The sequence below is a fragment of the Lynx canadensis genome, chromosome C2, assembly GCF_007474595.2.
Source record: "Lynx canadensis isolate LIC74 chromosome C2, mLynCan4.pri.v2, whole genome shotgun sequence".
Taxonomy (NCBI): Eukaryota; Metazoa; Chordata; class Mammalia; order Carnivora; family Felidae; genus Lynx; species Lynx canadensis.
In genome coordinates, this window is record NC_044311.2 from 97,796,835 (window position 1) to 97,818,186 (window position 21,352).

The 21,352-nt window shown below is 36.8% G+C and overlaps 1 protein-coding gene across 3 annotated transcripts in view; it reads left to right on the plus strand.

Annotated features, from left to right (window-relative positions):
* The window catches only part of ZBTB20 (zinc finger and BTB domain containing 20), a 769,186-nt gene that overhangs the window by 226,469 nt on the left and 521,365 nt on the right, over nt 1-21,352 (plus strand). Inside the window, exon 8 of one of the 3 annotated variants that reach the window (XM_032594753.1) lies at nt 8,382-8,454. The exons of the other annotated variants lie outside the window; for them this stretch is intronic. The gene's annotated coding sequence lies outside the window, so the exon portion shown is untranslated. The remainder of the gene's footprint in view (nt 1-8,381; nt 8,455-21,352) is intronic. 3 annotated transcript variants of the gene reach the window in all.

The window sequence follows — 21,352 nt, forward strand, 5'->3', positions numbered from 1 at the left end:
ATGAGTTAGATTTAAAAACATTTAAAGTGTTTACTAGTGTTTGTATTTCTTTTTCTGTAAATTGGTATTAATTTTTTTTTTTTTTACTTTTTCTGTAGAGGTTTTTATAAAATCTTTTATTGATGTGTATAACCGGTGTTTATATCACAGAAAGTAACACTTTCTGTAAGGGGTGTTTAAAATATTTTTGTTTTGGGGGCACCTGGGTGGCTCAATTGGTTAAGCTTCTGACTCTTCATTTCTGCTCAGGTCACGATCTCATGGTTCACAGGTTCCAGCTCCCCATTGGGGCTATCAGTGAGGGCCCACTTGGGATTCTCTCTCCCCTGCTCTCTGCCCCTCCCCCACTCATTCTCCCACGCACGTTCTCTCTCCCTCTCAAAATAAATAAATTAACTTAAAAAAATAATAAAAATTAAAATATAACATTTTTTAGTTTTTAATTTGCTGTTTGACTTTTACTATAGACTTTTTCTGTGGCTAGATTTATCAGTTAGTTCCTTTATGGTATAGAAAACTCCTATCAAAAAATTATCCCTATTTTTTTCTAGTACCTTGGTGATTTAGTCTCTTTCAATATTTACATCTTTAATTCAACAAAAATTTATTTTTGTGCATTATATGTTTTAAAAATATTTATTAACACTTATTTTGGGGCATGAAAATAAATTTTTATTTCATTATTTGAAATAAAAGAGTCACTTTTTTGTCCCCTGAACTTTTTATAGGAAGTCACTAAAGCACTAAGGCAGAAAAAAAAAGTGCTAGAATAAGAACTAAAATGTCAAAATGGCATATTTTTCTTTTATTTATCAATCACTGATGTCTATTGTTTATGACATAGGAAAATCTCGAGAAACTTTTTTACTTGTGAGAATAAATTATTGTATTTTGATAATTCCAGCAATGATTAAATCAGTGAAAGCATCATAGAATAAATCAAACCCCTAGCGAGATACTTTTAACAGTAATTCCAGTTCATATGGTAATGTTAATTTTACTTACTTAAGAGAAGCACTTACTTATCAGTAAGACCTTATAACTGTACAAATAAAATCAAAATATGAACGTTGTAATTTAAGCAGGATGCAATAGCCAGGTGATAAATAGACATATTTGTACCTTGAAAAGTTCCCTTCCAGTCACCTTCATTACCGAAGGGCATTTACTTCGTTTGCTTTTCTAATGCTTAAAAAGCAGCTCAAAGACTAGAAGGGGTCTGATGGCTTTCATTTTTGAAAGTTTGTAAGTAAGTAAAGTAAATAATTAAGCTAGAAGAGTGGACTATTTAGCAATAAAAGAATATTATTCAATTTAACAGCTGTTCTATTCATGACTGGAATTGACAAGGAGAGACCTAAGGACAGGTGAGATGTGAAATCTAAGTGAGGGAGAGGAATCAGGAAATGTAATTTAACTTTTTTCTACCCTTTATTTTTAATAGAATGTTCATTTTTCTATTGTAAAAGTAAGACATCAGCCTTGTAAAACTATTTGGAAAACACAAAAAAAGCAGAAAAGAAGACAATAAAATCACCCTTGATATTATGATTGTCACTTAGAAGATCAATCATTATTAACATTTTGATGTGTGTATGTGTGCGTTCAAAAATATAGGATTATACTCTGTGTGATTGTGGATTCTGATTGTTCAACTAGCAATATATTGTGAACATTTGTTTGTGTTAATAAATAAATTTTCTGTGGCATGATTTTTTTGTTGATTTTATAGTGTTCCACTCAATGGATGTGTTATAATAATTTAGCCAATCTCTTACTCTTGGACATGCAAGTTGCTTCCAGTTTTTCTCTATTCAAAATAACATATGGGTCACCTAGGTGGCTCAGTCAGTTTAGCATCTGACTTCTGCTCAGGTCATGATCTCACGGTTCATGAGTTCGAGCTCCGCATTGGGTTCTGTGCTGATAGCTTGGAGCCTGGAGCCTGCTTCAGATTCTGTGTCTCCCTCTTTCTCTGCCTCTCTCCTGCTCACTGTCTCTGTCTCTCCCTGTCTCAAAAATAAATTAACATTAAAAAAATTAAAAAAATATAACATATGATGAATGTTGTTGTGTACACATTTTTATGAACATCCCTGATTATGTCCTTTGGATAAATTACTATAAGCAGAATAGAGTCACAAATATATGCGTTTTTCAAGCTTTTGACGCATTTAGCTATACCACTTGCCTGTTGTTGCGGCTTGGTCAGCAGTTTTTGCAAGTGTCTGCTCATATCTTAATCAGTTCTTGATATGTAACTTTATATGGCTCAAAGAAAAACTATCAGTGGTCTCAGAAGGATGAGTACAGAGGGGTAGAGGAGGTCAACCAGAGTTAAGTGACGTTTTTGTCTAGGAGATGTTGCAGGCTGCCACAGGCTATGGAGAGCAGCTCCAAAATGAACTTGCATTTTCAGAAGCGGTTCAGACTCTGAATGTTAACTTGGCACTGTTGAAATGTCCCTATTTGCTTTGAGGCAATGGCTTGACCCCTCAGGCACACCCCATGTATTCAGTGATTGAGACCACTTACTCATACTAATCATTGCACACAGAAAATACATAAAAGATTTGTATTCATCACTCAATATATTTTGCTCCTCAAGAGTCATGAAACATTCAGGGTATATTAACTGGCAAATGCACACCTGGAGTATGTTACTTAGCTTTAGAAACTGCTAATTTAAAAAAATCAAATATTTAATTTTGAGGAAAAAAAATCAGTTTTGGATTTTGAGCATATATATCATCTTTCATTTTGGCCCAATTAACCCAGCAGGTGTGTGCAAATTAGGTCACTACTTTGTCACCGTGGTAACATGCTTTGGGGAGGTGGATCTTAACCACCTCCAACACAGGTGATGTTGGCTGAGTTAGTATTAGGAGATGCTTTACAAACAAACAAGGCAGAATTTAATCTGTCAGAGTGTAGAAAATAGGTCTGATGCTGGGTGTCAACAGATAATATTCTGTGACATGAAAAATAAGTACAACCTCAAATTTATCACACAGGATAGCTAATGAGCCTTAGAAACAGAACTTACACGTAAAACTTACTGACAGTCACTCACGAGGTGATTGCCTCAATCTGTCATGGAGCATGGGGTATGGGGGTCAGGGTCAGGTTCCCTGGAATTTAAGGATTTTTCGAGCTAAGTCATGGTTTTCAGCGGATCAACTCCTTCCTTTCCCCTCATTATAGGGACTAGAATCTAGTCAGTACCTAGGGGTTTTTAAAAGGACAGCGTCTCATCATTTCTTTTAAGTGCTATTTTGGATCATTATTTGGAATTGCTTATGGGTTAGGAAGTTGGCAGACTTGGTCTACGCCAGCACTCCAGCATTAATACAAGTCTCTAACTCAGGCTTCTTCTCACCAGGTGGAAAAATCAGACATGCTTCAAGATCGCTGGTAGAGATTGTGCAATCTGTTTGGCTGCTGAAGGTTCCAAATCATGTGGGCATTCTGCAGCCCCACAGAGTGGTAGAATTTCTTCACTTATCACTGACAAGTTCACACCTCTTTTGGTCATTAAAATTGTAAATCTGCATTATCAGATGCAGAAAACAGCCCAAACTAATGATATTAAATGCATTTCCAAGAAAATGCATCTTCCATGACCTCTTTAACACCCACTTATGGATTATATTTTCATTGAGCCTGTGGGGCCAATTCATATGCGGCTTTATGTTTTTTCGTTTGTCCTCCTATATTGCCTTATATCTGTATCATTTGTTATAATTTTAAAGTATTTATGTATACCATATTTCATTTTTTGTGGTATTTTACACATGGCATTTCAGAAACTCAAATCCCTCTAGTGTTTATTTTCTGTTGGTTGTGACCGCAGCTTTATTACTTATTTCATGTGTTTTCAATAGTTAATATTTACAAAACACTGAACAAACTCTTCAAGATTGCTTTCTATAATCTCCCTTTCCATGCGTCAAAGATGAGAGGTACAGAGAAGAGTCATAGTGACTTACCCTGTGTCACAGAGTGTATGAATTCACTTTCAAAGGAGGATCAAGGACCCCTGGTTTCCAGTTCTTTTTTTTTTTTTTCCTTTCTTTTTTTTTCTTTTTCTTCTCTTATTCAAATCTCTCAATAGTCTTCTGGGTTTGGAGACTTACAAAAATGGTGCCATTGCAAAGTGGAGAGCCGTTGACTCAACTCTTTATCTCTCACTTTTCCTTCAGCATATATTCTCTCCCTATATTCAGGTCTTCCTTTCCCATCTACTCCCCAGTGGATGCTGAAAAACATTTCTTTTGAAGAGTTGGTTCATAACGTACAGAAAGCCCTGAAGTCTCAGTAAAATCTGTTCTTACTAAGGGTAAGGGTAGGCATTTTTCACTGGTGAACAGCATGTCATATCTACCCTGACGGTTAGTGGAACAAGGCCTGTGGCAGCACAAATTAGCATCGGAACAGAGCTTTATCACAGTGGAATCCCAGGTGGATTTAGGAATAAGACTCTAAACAAAAATATGTGGAGGGATTGAATCCATCAAATCTAATAAAGGAAATTATAGTAGATTCAGGGAACTTGGACCCCTGAATTGTAGTAACCAAGCTGGGGAAGAAATGGGCAGTTAAACAAAGTAGTGCTGTATCTTTCATTGTTTGATGAAATAATTTTTGCCCCTTTTAACTGGTATGTTGAAAAAAAAAGCCTGGTATATTTGAAACAAAGAGCTTACACAGTCACTGAGCTGGTTGGTTTTTATACCTTCCTTTACTGAGTATTGTCCTTCAGTACAATACAGAGCCATTTCTTTGTTCTCACAAGCTAGCAGTTAAATTGTATGTAAATGTATGCAAATTAGATGCTGTCTAATAAAGAGAGTCATTAGATGGAAGAAATATTTAGTTTAGAAAAAAAAAGCAGGTGTATTGTGTAAAAGAAAATGTAAGGCTACAAAAAAGCCCAAACTTCTGTGGACAGTTATAGAAAAAAATTATTAAAATAGATTTTTAAAAGACTTACGTCTTCCTGACCTTTCCTTTGTGCTTATATATTGTGTGTTTTTAAATATTTACATATAAAACTAGGGGATTGGCTTCCTTCCCAGAATTACTGGAAGCACCTTCACCAGGAACATTTGGACTTGAATAATCTCCACAGCAGCATTTTCTTTCTTGAATTAAATGAATTGTAAAATGGATGATTGGCTCAGGAACACTGACTGCTTTTGTGGGTTCCTTTCCTTTAGGTTGAGAGGCTTATGGCTCCATGGTGGGTAGCTTGCAACTGATGATCTTGGCTACTTTAAGGTTCCCCTTCCAAGCTAGTCCACCCCAGCCTTATAAAAGCTACTGTAGGCTCCTTAAAAGATACGTAGACCATAAACTTCTTTAGAGGAACCAACAGTTCTTTTTGAGCTTGATCAATGCTATATTGAATGTTTAGCACAATACTTAGCACTTACTAGGCACTCACATTTATTTTTGAAAGACTAAATGAATGATTGAGTAAATAAAGAAAAAGTAATTTGACATATGTTAAACATTTTAATGGTCAATAAAGTGGTTATGGGTATGTCAAATACTTTTGTAGTCCCCAGCAAACAGTTAGTAAAGCAATTGCCCAGATTTGCATACAGCAGTTACAGGTTAAGCACACAGTGAAATACATACTTTACTGTCTAGTTTCCTCAAGCCCACAGTAACAAATGTGTCAAGTGCTCACCATGTCCATCACTCATTGTGGCAGCTGTTGTGGGGGGCAAAGATGAAAAGCCAGAGTGGTTTCTCTCTGGGAGCTCCTAGTGTTCCAGAGGAATCAGACACATACCACCTACTTAAAACATAGCAAACCATACACAGTAGAGTTACAGCTAAAATATTATGGGAGCACCAGAAAAAGAGAGAGAGAGAGCAAGAGGGAGAGAAATTCTGACTGAAGAGTATCTGAGATGGTTTCCTAGATTCCTGGAGGAAAGTGGGATTGAAGGAATGAATCCTTTGAAGGTCACCAGGAGCAGATGGTTGGCCATGGTTGGTAGAGAAAAGGCAAGTTGCAGAATTCTCTAAGTTGCAGTACCAAGTTAATACAAACATACTAGATTTTCTTCTATTCTCTTATGCATTTCCAGCAACAGCTTGATTTTAACCTCTGTAGAAACACAAATGAGAGCTGTGTAATGGATACATGAATGACGAAAGCTAAATTATGACTCCAAGTCAAAATTCTAATCACATTCAGCTACTGAATAGGAAATAAGGTAAAGTATGCAAAAAATTTTATAACTTTTTAATTCTAAGGCATTAAATATATAAAATTATATTATTGTTCATAATGTTTAAGATTGTCCATGGTATGAAATAAAATTTAGGGGATAAGAGGTTTAGAGACCTAGAATTGGGGAATCTCATGTATAGGTAGTGCCTTACAGTTTACAAAATACCTTCCTAAATTACTGTTTTATTTTATTATCACAGCAACTTTTGAGGTTTCAGAACTGGCCTTATTATTTCCATTTCACAGGTGAGGGAACTGAACTACTGAGAAGTTAAGTGACTTAGCTGAGGTCACAGGGTAAATATCAGAGCCAGGTTTTCCTGAAAAGCTGTTCAATTCTTTTCATATACCTCATTATCACCCAGAAACAATGCATAGGATAGTTCTATAGCTACATAAGAAGCATACATCCTGGGGGTGCCTGGGTAGCTCAGTCAGTTGAGCATCCAACTTCTGGTTTCAGCTCAGGTCATGATGTCATGGTTCATGCGATTGAGCCCCACATCAGGCTCCATGCTGACAGTGCAGAGTCTGCTTGGGATTCTCTCTCCCTCTCTCTCTCCTGCCCTCTTTCAGTTGCACGTATGTTCTCTCTCTCTCTCTCTCTCTCTCTCAAAATAAATAAACTAAAAAAAATTTAAAAAAGAAAGAAGCATACATCCTTGTTCTAATTTGATTCCAAACATTTTTTATCTATTTGGTTTTATAGCCACCTGTTGTCCATTTTGATATAGGTAAAATATGCAAGGCTGAAACTGAGGAATGCACACATGGGCAAAAATGGTTATTTTGATAACTGATATGGATATTAAAATCATGATGGGTCTATGGATTGAAAGCATTTTAATTTATTTTTCTTGACTTTTGAGTAAAAGAAAAGATTTCCATGTGAAGGTGCAAAATATGCCCTACCGAACTCATCTTGGAGGTAACCAAAGGGCTGTGGGACTAACAGCTTTTGATATTACTTAGTGCTTATTATTGTTATTATTATTATTTCTTTTTAATTATGCAAAGTGCTAATCAGTTTGATTATGCACAGTGCTAATCAGGTTAATTATGCAAAGTGCTAATCAGTTCTTCTTGAAGCACACGAGGAGAGCAGAGGTGCTGGCGGTGAATGGCGTTGGTTGATGGGGTAGTCACGGCAGTCATTCCTTATTAAGATAGGAGTAGACAAGATAGCAAGGGGATTTTTCCATAAAAATAAGGAGGAAAGGAGAGAGAACTATGAGCACACGAAAGACTGTGGTTTTGGCAGGACGGTGCTTACGCATCGAAAGCTGTTTTTCCCCCTGTTGCGTAGTTTGGTTGGATAGTCTCTGCTATATTTTGAAGGCACTCATTTGAAGCCAAAAAGACTGCAGAGGGAAAGAAACAGAGTATTGTATAGCTAGACAAGTTGTCAAAACAACTTATTGTAGTTGGCAAGCACCAATTCCTGGGAGGACAGTAGAGGAAGTAGAATCTAATAGACCTATACATGAAAGAGGACATCAATAAAGAGAATTGAACAATTAAAGGAGTGCCATTCTGATAAAATAAACAGGGCCATGTCACCACCACATTGTTAGTGGGATGGCCGTCTGTGTAGCATATTTCCTGAGATGAACTGAGGGCTTCTTGGTGCTGGCAGTGGTCTCTACTGAGGGTGGTGATGACGAATATGACAATAAGAGTTTTATGTAATAGCTCCTAGTTGGATCAGCCTTGTTGCTGCAGAAATCAAAGTGAATTTTAATATTAACTTGCAGGTCTGTGCTTATTAAGCTGGGTGACTTCCTGTGAAGATGAGTTTATAGCAATATGTTCATATGTTTTTATAGAACAATGACCATGCAGCTCCCCTAGGAAAGCCCTTTTTATTCACTCCTCCTGTTCTATTCTGTGGTTTGATAAGCTATCATGAAATGCTGCGATACCCACTTGTTTGAATGTATTCAAAGAGCAGAAAGCATTTCAGGATTACTAAGTGAATATTCATTTTTTTTTTAAAGAAATATGTTCAGTCCATGTGACTTTTCCTTTACTCTGGAATTTGAGCAGGAGATTTAGAAGTCATTTATAAAAGGGAGGGTCTGCTTCCCCCTTTACAACCTGATAAACCAAGTATTTATTTACTTTTCCTTTTCAGGCCTCTGCCTAAGTACAGCTCATCTTCACAAATGCCTGTAGTGAGCTTGATTTCTGGAAATGTCCAAATAATGGTAAGACTCCTACAGAGGCAAAGTCATGGGTGATATCTTCAGAGTAGGACATATTAATGAGGGATTTGTCCAGACAGCACTGGTATTGGAATAAAGACAGGCCTTCAGTTTTCATTTTTATTTTAACCAGGACCAATTTCATTTTAAAATATGAAGAGAATGCCATAAATCTTTGGTTTCCAAGGAGAGCCTGGAAAGGAATAGATTGTTAGAGGACAGCGCCCACAAATTGAGAAAGCCTGTTGGGGGCCCTTTGAGAATTTGGCTGGAAAATTCTGTTATAAGCAGTCCTTCTGCTCAGCTTCATGGAAAAATGGTTTTAGAAATGAAACATTGCTTCTGTGTTCCCCATCCCCCCCAAAACTAAGATTAAGATGAAATGTTCATATTACCACTTTATCAAAAGTCTTTTGAGTTATTTCTTGATAAGTTTAAAAAATTCCCAATGATTCTACCCAAAGGATACCTTGCCAGTTCCACTCATTGACAGTATACTAAACTTGATTTCTGATGAAGTCATTTTAAAGCAGAGACCTTGCTATGTAAGGCATTTTAAGAGGTTGCTGGAAGGTTTCAAGGAGAAAATGATATGAACCAAATGGCAAACAAAAATTAATTTAGCTAATATGTCCAAACTTCTGATTAATTACACACTTGCACCCACATCACACACACTCCCACACACAGACCCACTCATCCCTTTATGAAACTACTACTATTTTATAAAATGTGTATTATGTGCCAGTAAAAGTACCATTTACCATCCTGAATAATGGAGATGCAATTATTCAAAAAGAAACAAGTGCCCAGCATTATGGAGCTCACCCACACAGGACAAGATGGTATTTTTCTCATGATCTGCAGGCTTAAGAACACAGAGTTTGTACTTTATTCCTTCTCAAAACTTTTCTCCTTAGTAATCTATATAATTCAATTAGCTAGCACTAGTATCTTTATATTTGCTAAATAAGAAGTTGTACTAGATGGTTTCCAAGGTATCTTCATTTCAAATATGCCGTGCTAGAGTTATTTAGATAATCTGATTATACTATAAAATGAATTTATTCTCTATTAATGATGTGAAGAGCTTTAGGTTCATACACAGTCTCTCTTAGACTTTGATCTTTGAGAAAATAAGGTAATTTTTGACTAATTCTGTGGACACAGCTTCCTTGGATTTAGGTCAAAATTGAATATATAAAGGGTGGACTTTGGAATCCACCGTTACTGAGTTTGAATCCTGGCTCTTTCAGTTACTAGCTGAGCAAGTCATAACTGCTTTGAGCCTCTGTTTCCTCATAGTTCCTATTTCACAGGGTGGTTATGAGTATTAGTTGAAATAAACTATATAAATCACTGAAGTCAATGCCCAGCGGCACCCTGGAACATAGCTTTGCTCCATAGTCAGTCCCTTTTTCATTTCTGGCAACTGTAGCCTTTCTGGCTCTTGCTACCAAAAATATCTTGAACTAATTCAACTTCCTTTCCCCAAGCTGCTTTTTCTTGCATTAAGCCTGTACTTCAATTAACTTGGTATTTTTTCTCCCATTACATCTTTATAGTTTATTTCTCCTTGCTCTCCTTCTTATGTACGTTGACTACTTGCCTGCTTTTTCTGAGTCAATTTTTGGGTACTTGTGTTTACCATATGTAATATAGCCTTGATTGCAACAACAAAAAATATGTGCAACTATAACTCAAGTCAATTATACAGAAATATGCTGTTTAAGTCAGAGCTGGACTATAGTTGTTTATGTTTTTGATTTCTGACCATACTGGAAACTTCTTGAGGGCAAGGATAGTGTCTTTAATTCTTGTATTCCCAATATTTATCATGTGCTCTACCAAGAGGAATCTCACAAGCTAACAAGGGGCAAGAGTTTTAAAACAGTAACACGTATGATCTACGAGTAGGAAAAGTGTTGAGGAAGAGAAGATGTTGAGGCTTCATGTAGTAGATACTGGGAAGGCTTCCAAGAACAAATAATGTCTAAGTTTGCCCTTTAAAAAAAGTTCTTATTTTCTTTTCCTGGAGGAAAGAGGGAAGAAAAATAAATTTTATGCAGGAATAAGAGCTTATGTGTACAAACAGTTGATTGGTGGCAGGAAAGCAGGGGATCAGGTGACAGAAAGGAAGTCTAGAAAGTTAAATTGGGAATGTATTATGAAAGACCTACAAGCTGTTTAATGTTTTGTGTGAATAATCTTCACTTTCCAACATGAATGTATTTTTGTGTTCAAGACAACACTATGTCACAAGAATATGGACAGGAGCTTTTTTATGTGTGAAAAAAGAAATGGTGAGATTTAGCAATCAATGAATGCAAGGAAAAAACAATGAGGGATCAAGGTCTGAATCCAAGTCCAAGCTGGATTCCATACTTGCTTTATGACCTTAAATAATTCACTTCATCTTCCTGAACCATGTATCCTTTAACATCACTTTCTACCTCTCATTTAAATGTATATGAGTTTAAGTCACTTCTATTGATTATAATTAAAGAGGGCTCCTACTTTGGATGGTTTGGATCTCATGATTTGAAGACGATGGTCTTGTTTAATGAGAAAAATGAATTTTGTACTAGTAGCACATGTAATGTTAAGCCAGAGGTAAGATATTTGGGGAGGAAAGGAAAATGAATAAGAACAATATTGTTCTGGCCGGAAGAAGGTGAAAAGGTCTTCTAAAAATAAAAATAAAATGATGGCTATCAGAAGACTGTAAGAAGGCAGAGATACTGAAAAATCGGTTTAATGGATTTTTGCATTTGGGGCGTAGACATAGACCCATAGACCTGATGAAAAAAAGATGCCAGGGAGTAACCTAACTTCCCTACCCTGTGTGTTGAAAGTTAACTATCTATGACTGATAACTAACCAAAATGTGACATGGGAGATGCGATGTGCAGAGGATTTAATAAGAGGATAGCAGCAAGTGGTTTACAAAATTTGAGGCCTGCATATTTTCATATGAGTGCTCATATCCCTTGACTTTCTTCTATCACAGAAGAAAATTCTTCTCAGTTCCCCTCCTTCCCTTCCTTCTAAGAATTCTGTTCATGCTGGTGAAGTGTCAGGACTTTGGTAATGTAGAACCAGGGGAATGGAAAACAACTGGAAAAGTGACCTTCGCTGGGGGAGGGGCAGATGACTTACCAAGTGGCAAGAGTTTACTAGAATAAGAGGAAAAGAACAGAGATGGGAAGAACAATGGGAAGAAGAAAGGAGTGGGGTATACTTGTGAGGAAAAGACAGGATGAGGAGAGGTCGGTGCTGGAGGTGAAAATGAGAGAGATTCTAGGGCACTGTTTCTGTCCATATTCAATGTGGCTAAGACAAAGAGGAGGGATTCTTCTCCCCTCCTTTTGGTGTGTTTTGTTTTGTTTTGTTTTGAGAAACTAAACAAAATGGGATGTTTTTTTTTTTCTTTTGTTTGTTTTGTTTTTTAGTGTGTTTTCTCCTTGGCAGCTTTTTTTTTTTTTTTAAACAAGATTAGGTAAAACATCGCCACAATTTTGTTCTCACATTTCCACCTCCATCACCAACACAACACAGTGAAGAAGTGAGGCTCAGAATTATCCCAGTGTCAGGAATACTGTGGGCTTCTGTGATTTATGCTCTGTTTATCAGTGTTCTTGATGTTAAGTTTAACACCAGAAAAATACAGGAGAGGAAGGATGATGGCCGACTAGTATGTGATCCGTATCAGATGGCAGTTCCCTCAAGATGGCCTGATTTCTAGTACATTTCACCTACGTGCTGCTCTTAATTCATGTTTTTTTACTTGTGAGGGGTCAGCTCGCAAAGCAATTTCATATTAACCACAAGCAAATTCAGGAATTCAAAGGAAAAAACTTTTTATTTCAGGCACTATTATGTTTGGAATAATCTTTGGAGGATGAGAGGTAATTACTCAAGATCACTATAAGAAATGATAGCAAGTAAACATTATCTGATAAAACGCGTTAGTTGTCGTTGTTATTTAGGAATTAGTTATAGTTCAACCAGCGTAACTGTTGTGTCATGAAATCATTCTCTGTAAGATTGACTACTAACATATGTGGACATACTTCAGGTTGATGTGTCTGGGAAACTTGGTGCCACCCCAGGGCTGGGATTTCCACATCTGTGTGAAGACTTCCTGACATAAATAACATCTTTTATAAGGTGAACTGTATACATTATCTAATGTCCATTTGGGAAACTTTCTTGTGTTTTTACTTTTGGCATTTAAAAAAAAAAGAACATAGTTTAATAAACCCACATTTATTTTATTGTATTTTAAAAAGGAATTCCCACTGGATTATGTAACGTTAAACATATGGCTACACAAAGATTAGAAAAGCTGTGGCCATCAGGAATAAATATTGGTAATAACACTGATAGAATTTCACACATGCAGTTTAATGTGTGAAAAGTAAGAAAGACTTCCATAGAACTCAGATAAGGAAATAGGCTTGTTTTTTAACAAAAGTATAAATGAAGTCGTTTGTTATTAAAATGGTAGCCTTTGAAATTGGCTTCCTGCTTTCGCACAAGAGGAAACACTTTAAGTTAGGTGATTTTTTTTCCCTCTGATGAGAATGAAAAATAATCAAAACAATCTATACACATTTTATTATGAAAAAAACCTTGGAAGAATTCTATTGGTATAAGCTAATGCGAGATGACAATTTGTTTATTAAAAAGTGTTTTTCATGTCCTCTTCTATTGGCCATGCGCAACTGGTATAAACAAAGATCCTGTGTATGGTAAAGGATTTGCATTCCTTTGCATGTTTAGGCATTCTTTAGCAGGACTTATTTTTCTGTTTATCGACAGTACTCCTCAGGTCTTTGCACAATTATGTGTACATCAGCAGTGGCAACGTTTGAGTGGGCGGTAAGGGTTCCTTAGTTAAAGTAGCCAAAAGAATAGAAATATTCATTGTATTGGTTTTGGTGCTTTTGGGCCAAATACATTTGCTCCACAAGAGTCCCACTGCACAGGACAAACTGCTATGTTCAGAAGACACGCAGGCAGCTGAAGAGTCAAGAAAAGCTGCACTGGTTTTGTTTGGGGAGGGCCTGGCTTTTCATCTGCCTGGGAAAGGAGCAGGCCTTATTGCCAGTTGCCAAGCGTTCTAATGCTGAGAAGTGTGTCAGCTGTGGTTACTCTGGGGATTTGGTTGACAATAAGCACTTTTCCTTGAGAAAATCAGCATAGATGCCACACATTGGAATTGTACAAATTGCTTTTATTTTCTATTTTAACAATTAAAGAATTAAATTTGCTTTTCCTTCTTTTCCCAGCTGTTGCAGCTTCCTTGTTTTTTAGCTCAGATGATGGGCGAAACACACACTCTCTTAAGAGGAAAGCCCACTTTTTTCCTCCTGTGTGGACTTCTTGAGGTCACGTTACTGGCTAACCCTAACTGAATAATGATATTTAGAAGGAGACGTTCAAGGAGAGATGTTTGTGAGTGATGGCCGTGGTGGATAGGAGTGATTAAGTCAGTATTTCAAGGGTATCAGTGTAAAGCACATACGTTAGGAAACTTCAATATGCCATTTCTAGGATGTTTTTAGCTGAAAAACTTGGGGCCCTAACCTGTTCCATAGAGAAGTCTTTTTATTCCGCATAGTTTATAGCTGGGAACGAAGTACATATGTAGGAGCTGGATTGGTTGGATTAGTGCACTGTAAGTCAGGCATTAAACAAACCTGACCTTTTCTGTCAATTCATTCCCTGTAACCTTTTACCTCTGTAAGGAGAAGTTCACTTCTGTATTCTCACTGAGTTTGTCATTATGGTAGGGAGCCAAAATTCCCTTCCATGTTACTTAGGGAAAGATGCTAGTAGCTTTTATTCTAGATGTCCAGATCAAACCAGTGTCTCTACCATCTCTTCTTTTACAGAAAGAAGCTAAGCATCTGACCTGCTGCAAATTGTGTTTTAACCACTCCCCTTTGCCCCCACTCCTTTCTTAAGAGCCCAGGGCCCACAGACTATTCATCTTCTTCCTCTGCACTGATCTTTGCTCTCATTACTGAAGGAGGCTTTGTCCTTTTATAATTTCTTTTATGTTGGCTTTACTTGGGAAAGAAATTTAAGAAGCATTTATTGACTATTTCTATATGTCAGACACTAGGCACTTTACATGCCATTATTTCTCAGGTTCTCTAGAGAAACAGAACCAATAGGAGATATATATGTATATATACATTATACATATACACAAATCAATAGGAGATAGATATGTACAGAGTTGTATTTATGCATATGTGAAATTATTTTAAGGCATTAGTTCACATTATAATGAAGACTGATAAATCCCAAGATCTGCAGTTGGCAAGCTGGAGACCCAGGAAATCGATGGGGTGGTTTTTGTCCAAAGGCCAGTAGGCTCAATTCTCAGGAAGGATCAGTGTTTTAGTTAGAATCCAAAGAAAGAAAAACACTGATGTCCCAGCTCAAAGGCAGTAAGTTAGGGGGATTTCTCTGTTACTCCAAGGAGGATCTGCCTTTTTGTTCTATGCAGTCCTTCAGCTGATTGTATGTGGCCCACCCACATTAGGGAGGGCAATCTGCTTTACTCAGTCTACCAATTCAAATGTTAATCTCATCCAGGAACACTCTCATAGATACACATAGAATAATATCAGACTAAATATCTGGGCACTCTGTGGCCCAGTGAGGCTGATACGTAAAAGTAACCATCACACATGGTTTACCTAATTTAATCCTGGCCAAAATAAAGCCCAAAACTCAATGAGGTAAATACTATTGGTTATTATCACCAAATTTAATGATTAAATGTATGATTTCTATAGTGAGATTGCCCTTAGTCAAATTCCGTCTCCCCCGCTTGCTGTCTAACAATAAGCAAGTTACTTAACCTCAGTTTCCTCATGTCTAAATTGGGTATGATAGTATTATATACCTTGTTGAGTTATTGTAAGAATCAAATGAAATAATACATATAAAACACTTAGCTTTGAAGACTGGGACATAGTGTAGTACTCAGTGAAGGCTAGCTACTTTTTATTTGCACAAGGAAATAAAGGTTCAGGGAGATTGAGACCCTTGCCCAAGTCACATAGCTAGTAAGTGGTGAAATGAGGCATTTAGTCATTCTTCTCTGCTAACTTCTATTTTGCAGGGAAGCAGTATAATGTCATAGTTAAGGCTCTGGTGTTAGACTCCGTGAGTTCAAATTTTGACTCTTTGACTTACCGAGAAACTTTAGGCAAGTTGCTTAACTTCTCTATGTCTTAGTTTCCTCATCTCTAAGATAGGAATAAAATAGTATCCTTCCCAGACTAACAAAGAATCAAAAGATTTCTAGGGATATTGCTTTCATCTATAAACTTTAAGTGATAGAATTTCAGCCACAGGAAGACTGTAGAGGAGAGATTTCTTCAGTTGCCTTCAAATTATCCCAGCTGTTCCTAAGATGGGTAAGATTTATGAAATCTAGAAAAGTATTAAAAGCACATTAACATATTATAGATAGCATTGCTTTGAAACAAATTTCTTAGAAAACTTGTTTTTTTGAAAGAGAGAGAGAATAAAAATAATGTTTTTTGTTCAGAATAATTGCATGTATCCTCCAAATGAAGTTGAAACCAATGGATGGGAGGTGAAAAGAAGTCAAGGAGGAGTCCATTGTGGGCTGAAAATCCTAGGACCTCATTTTGTAACTCTCTTGCGTGTTTAATAGAAGCCATGAAAGATCCACTATCTGGGACCAGATATTTCTCTCTCCACTATATAAGACAAGAAGGCTCAGAATTTCAGAATGTTGTATCTGATTTGTCATCTGTCAACCAAAAGCCGCTGAAAAGGCAAGAGCCCTGGAGAACTGTTTTCCTACATATGTATTTGTTTTTAGACAAATGTGTTTGTTTGAAGGTCTAAACACCATGGAAATGGGCACCATGGAAATGCATAGTTGGGGGGGTAGAAGCCTTAGAAGTATTGACTCAATCCTTGATCCTTCTGTGTGATGGATTAAATGCCACATGCTTCAGTTTGCTGTGTGTGGGGTCCTTCAGCACAATTTATAATAAACAGCAATCCTGTATGAAGGACATAAGAAACTTACTGACTTTTTTTCAAGAGATTAATGAGAGGTTGGTTGTCATCTGGATGTTGCTTAGGCAAAGAGCACTCCAGAGAAAATCATTGTGTGTCTTATTTCCCCCTCACTCCAAAATATTTATTTACACTTGAAATCAGGTTAAAATTAATATTAAGGGTAGCCTTGAAGGGGAAACATAAAACCCATGTGCAGGTTGAGGGGAATGTGGAAACAATGGGGAAAAATGGGAGGCACCTTCTTGCCTGAGAGTGGGGGGAGAAACCGGAAGTGAATTGCGTTTCATCGTCACCACTTTTGTATTCTCATTGATTTGTTTTTAACTTTAACTCCTGAAGCTGGTGGTGGAAACCTTCCTTACCAAGTTTCTCTCTGAGTTACCTACCACCCACCTGCCTCCTACAACTTGGAATCTTCTGCAAGTAGGCAATAGTTGTAGATTTGTTATGTGAAAACGAATGGAATCAGATGAAAATTTTGTGGGTAAACATCAGATGAAAATGTCTTCTCTGGTATGAGATAGCAGTTACTTTATCATACCCTTTTTATTTTCATAGAACTATTAGGATTATTTACTTACTTATTTGTGGCAATTGACATGAACAACATTACTCAAAGAAAAAAAAATAAGAAATAGGAGACCAGGAAAGAAAATGTAATTGTGTCTAGAAACCTTTTTGCCTTAGCTAAATAAATAAGAAATGATAAGACGTACAATACAATAAGAGATGAGAAAGACTGAGGTTCAAGCAGACTGCTTTATTTAATTCCATTTAATTTTATTGGGTTGAATTTGATAGAGACAATGTCAATGGACATGTACAGGGAGATTAGTAGAAGCATGCCTGAGGCTGTTGTATCATTGACATAAATGTGTGTAAACAGAAAGGGAATGTTGAGTAATTCTGTATACAAGAGTAATTTTTAGATATCAAATTTCAGTATTACAAATGCACAGGGCAGCAGGTTGAAGCAGATCTGTTACCTGTATTTAGTTCTTGATTTCAATATACTGAAAATCAAATGTAATTTTTAAAATTTTCGTCATTTTGCCAAAAAGTACTTAGAATGTTTTGCCAGCATTGCTGAGTTCCCAGCTAAAACATATATTTCAGCTTTATTTTGGAGGAGGAACCTTAAGTAGGCTGCTAGAAAATGGTTAAAACGTCAAACTTAGGTTGCCTTGGACCCCTTGGTTTCTTACAGAGCTCAGCTTCCATAGCATATGTGAAGAGTCAGTTTAACAAGTAGAAATATGTGCAAAGGCTTAATTTTTAAAATTTATTTTTCATGTTTTATTTATATTTGAAAGAGACAGAGTGCAAGCAGGGGACAGACAGAGAGATGGAGACAGAACCTGAGCAGGCCCCAGGCTCCAAGCTGTCAGCACAGAGCCCGATGCAAGGCTTGAACTCATGAGCAGTGAGATCATGACCTGAGCCAAAGTCAGGCACTTAACTGCCTGAGCCACCCAGGCATCCCTCCCTTTTTTTCTCATGTTTTATTTTATATTTGAGAGAGACAGAGAACGAGCAAAAGCTTAATTCATGTAAAAGTAAAGCCAAAGAACTGAGATTGTTTTAGAGAAACCAGACATCTCAAGTGGATTATCAGAGTGAAATTAATTCATTTATGCATACTCCTCAACAAGCTATACTTTGGTCAGTTATGCTTTGAGAGAATTTGTGTAGTAGAAGGAACTAGCACATGTTATAGTCCCAGAGGGTGAACACGCGTGAGACTACCAACCTTCGTAGCAGAACTTTTCTAATTAGTCCATATGTGATAGGGAGTTGGGAAGACCTTATTTGTCTTATATTATTTTGTGTACTTATTTCTTTTCATTGAAATGGTGTTATCCTTAAATTTATCTATTAAGAGCTGCATCTGGATTCCAATTTGGGACAGCCCAAATGAAGCTGAAGACTTGTATAGATGAAGCTGAGAATTGACAGTATAGGTAGGTAAAATAGATGACTCATACCTTCCAGAACTCACCCTCATGCCTAAATGGTCTTCCATGCGTTAATCAATTTGTCTAGGTAATTGTCAGATAGCCACTCCATTTTATGGAGATATGTTTTAATTAATCAGTACACCTACATTTTGCTAAAGTTTCCTTATGGGCTGAATTATCATAACATTAGCAAGTTAGGATAGTAAAATGGTAAACACAAACAAGAATCACTGGTTTACAGAAAGTTCTTGCCTTGTAATTACATTATATACAAAGATATCCTCCTCTCAGACACATAAACAATAATTTAAGCTCTGCAGCAACAAGCACCTTGTCTTTATTTCTAGAACCTCTTACAATACCTGGCATATAGTGTGTGTTCAACAAATGTTTATTAAATAGATGAACTCTATTATAAAAAGACTCATTGTTACCCTAGATTACCTACACATTAGGTCAAGTCAAATCTCTTCCTTTTTCCCCCATTTCCAAGAGCAAGCATTTGTGTAGGCTGTTCCCAACATACAAACAGGTTGTGTTACAAAATCTAGACAATAGAGTCACTTGGAACCAAAGATTCTTCTGTCATTCATACATTGATCACAAGTATTGATTCACCGTACATTCTGGCCTGGGCACAGTCCTAGTTCACAGTGGTGAGCAAGAAACAAAGTCCTTGTGTACTCTAGCTCTTAGAACAGTGCCCAGCACATATTGAATGCTCAGTAATTGCTAACTGCTCTTTTTAAAGATTGACTCTACTATTTTCAGGGATGTTTATTCAGAGCCCTTAGCCTCTATGCTGAGTTATCAGCATATGCTATTTTAGGTATATTCTTACTTTATTTCATTAATCTTCCCTTTCAAAAAGAAAAAGATATCTCTCTTTATTATTATCATTATTATTATTATTATTATTGCTGTTTGGTCTTGGCAAGCTATGAGCCCTTCCATGTTATTCTCACCTGAAAATAATGAAGATGTGATCATCTAATTCACATGGAGAACACAGCAGAACTTAGTAAATTAATGTTTGCATAGTGCTTAGAAATGTGAGGTTAAATTTGCTAAGAGAAATATACAGAACTATTATTGCCGCTAAAATTATGATAGACATTTTTTCCTCTACCAAAAAACACCTCAGTTAATTGGTGTTCATATTTTAAAAGTTGAATGTACCTTAAAGAAATGTTCAATGTATATCTAAGGAAAATAAATAAAGATCATGCTATTTCATTATTATGTGATACAAAACATGTCTAAGAAATCACTAGTTTGGGGTCAGTATATGATATTTAGGACTTTATGATTCTCTGGTCTGGACAGATGGATGATTGCTTCTTCTAATATAAATGACAGGTGGCAGCTCTGGTGAAATGGTTTCCAAAGTCTTCTGCTTTTCGCCTCTCTTCTTTAGCTGTTGTGGTCTTGGACTAAAGTAGTAATGCACTCCAATTCCAAGAGTAAGGAGGGCTTTTGTTTGATTTGTTGTTGTTTTGTGGGGTTTATTTGGTGTGTGTGTGTGTGTGTGTGTGTGTGTGTGTGCATGTGTGGGTCTTGTCAGCACTTTGGTTAACTCCATCCATTCAGTGGTCTAACCAAAATGGCAGACCATAAATGTCCCACAGCAACAGGCTGTGATTTTAAACCAGGTCTGAAGACACTCTTCCCAGAATAGTGATTCTTCCATGTTTACTTCAAACATTGTCTAGACTGTGAAGGGTCATTGTATGTGATGCTCTCTCTTCAGCAGATGGAATGAGTTTAAATTGGAAAATTCAAAGCTGAGTATCTTAGCTGTAAGTTTTATTTATTTGACAAATATATAGTGACTACCCACCATGTGCATTAGGCACAGTTCTTGGCACTAGTGATACCACAGGGGATAAAACAAGTCTGGCTCACCAAGCTTATATTTTAGTAGAGAAGACAGATAAGAAGCAAGTAAATAGATAATTTTAGGAAAGAATAAATACAATGAAGAAAATCAAGCAGGGTATGGTAGCAAGGGTGGGGCATGGCAAGCTCTTTTAGAATATTAAGTTCAGTGTAGATTTCCTGAAAAGGCAATTTTAGAAGAGACCAGATGAAAGAAAGAGAGTGAACATGCCAATCTCTGGAGAAAGAACATTCTAGGCATAGGTAAAATAAAGTTTGCAAGCCCTGAGGTGGGACTTGGCCTGGTGTGTCCCAGGAAAGAAGGAATACTTTATGACCTTTGACAACCTCTAAAATCCTGAAGAGCCAGGTAGAAACTGACCCATATGATGTACACTTAATTTTCCTTATACAACCTTATATGGCGGAAGACATTGAGGCATCCTTACAATGTGAGTTCCAGTCTTAGATTTTAAGGTGTCTTCATGCTATTTTTGATTTTAGTAAAACCATAGAAGGATTGAATGCCTTGTCTGGTGGCACAGGACCAAATCTCTCCTAGTAACACCTGAAGTTTACTCCTCCAAGAGTGCTTTGAGAAGTAATGCCACAAGACAGTTAATGCACATTCATGAGAGATGCAGGGTGACTGTAGGGCAAGAGAGATGAATGAATGCACACCTGTAGGTGCTCTTTTATTTTTTAGCCTTTCTCCACTTAGAAAACATCTACCCTCATGATCACCTATAAGCACCTTCTGCCCACTGGTTGAACCGATCTTGTTAGATGCAGGAGTATGAGGAGCGTCTGTTGTAATGTTGTAATCCATAATATTTTCTGCCTCGGGAAACCTCTGCTTGTTCTGAAGATACTGACATATCTTATATTATGGCACCCTTTCTTAAAAAGTTTATGAAGATAAAAGAAAATTAAATTTTGACATACTTGGAGTTGCTATCTCCTCAGTGGAAGCCTATGGCAAA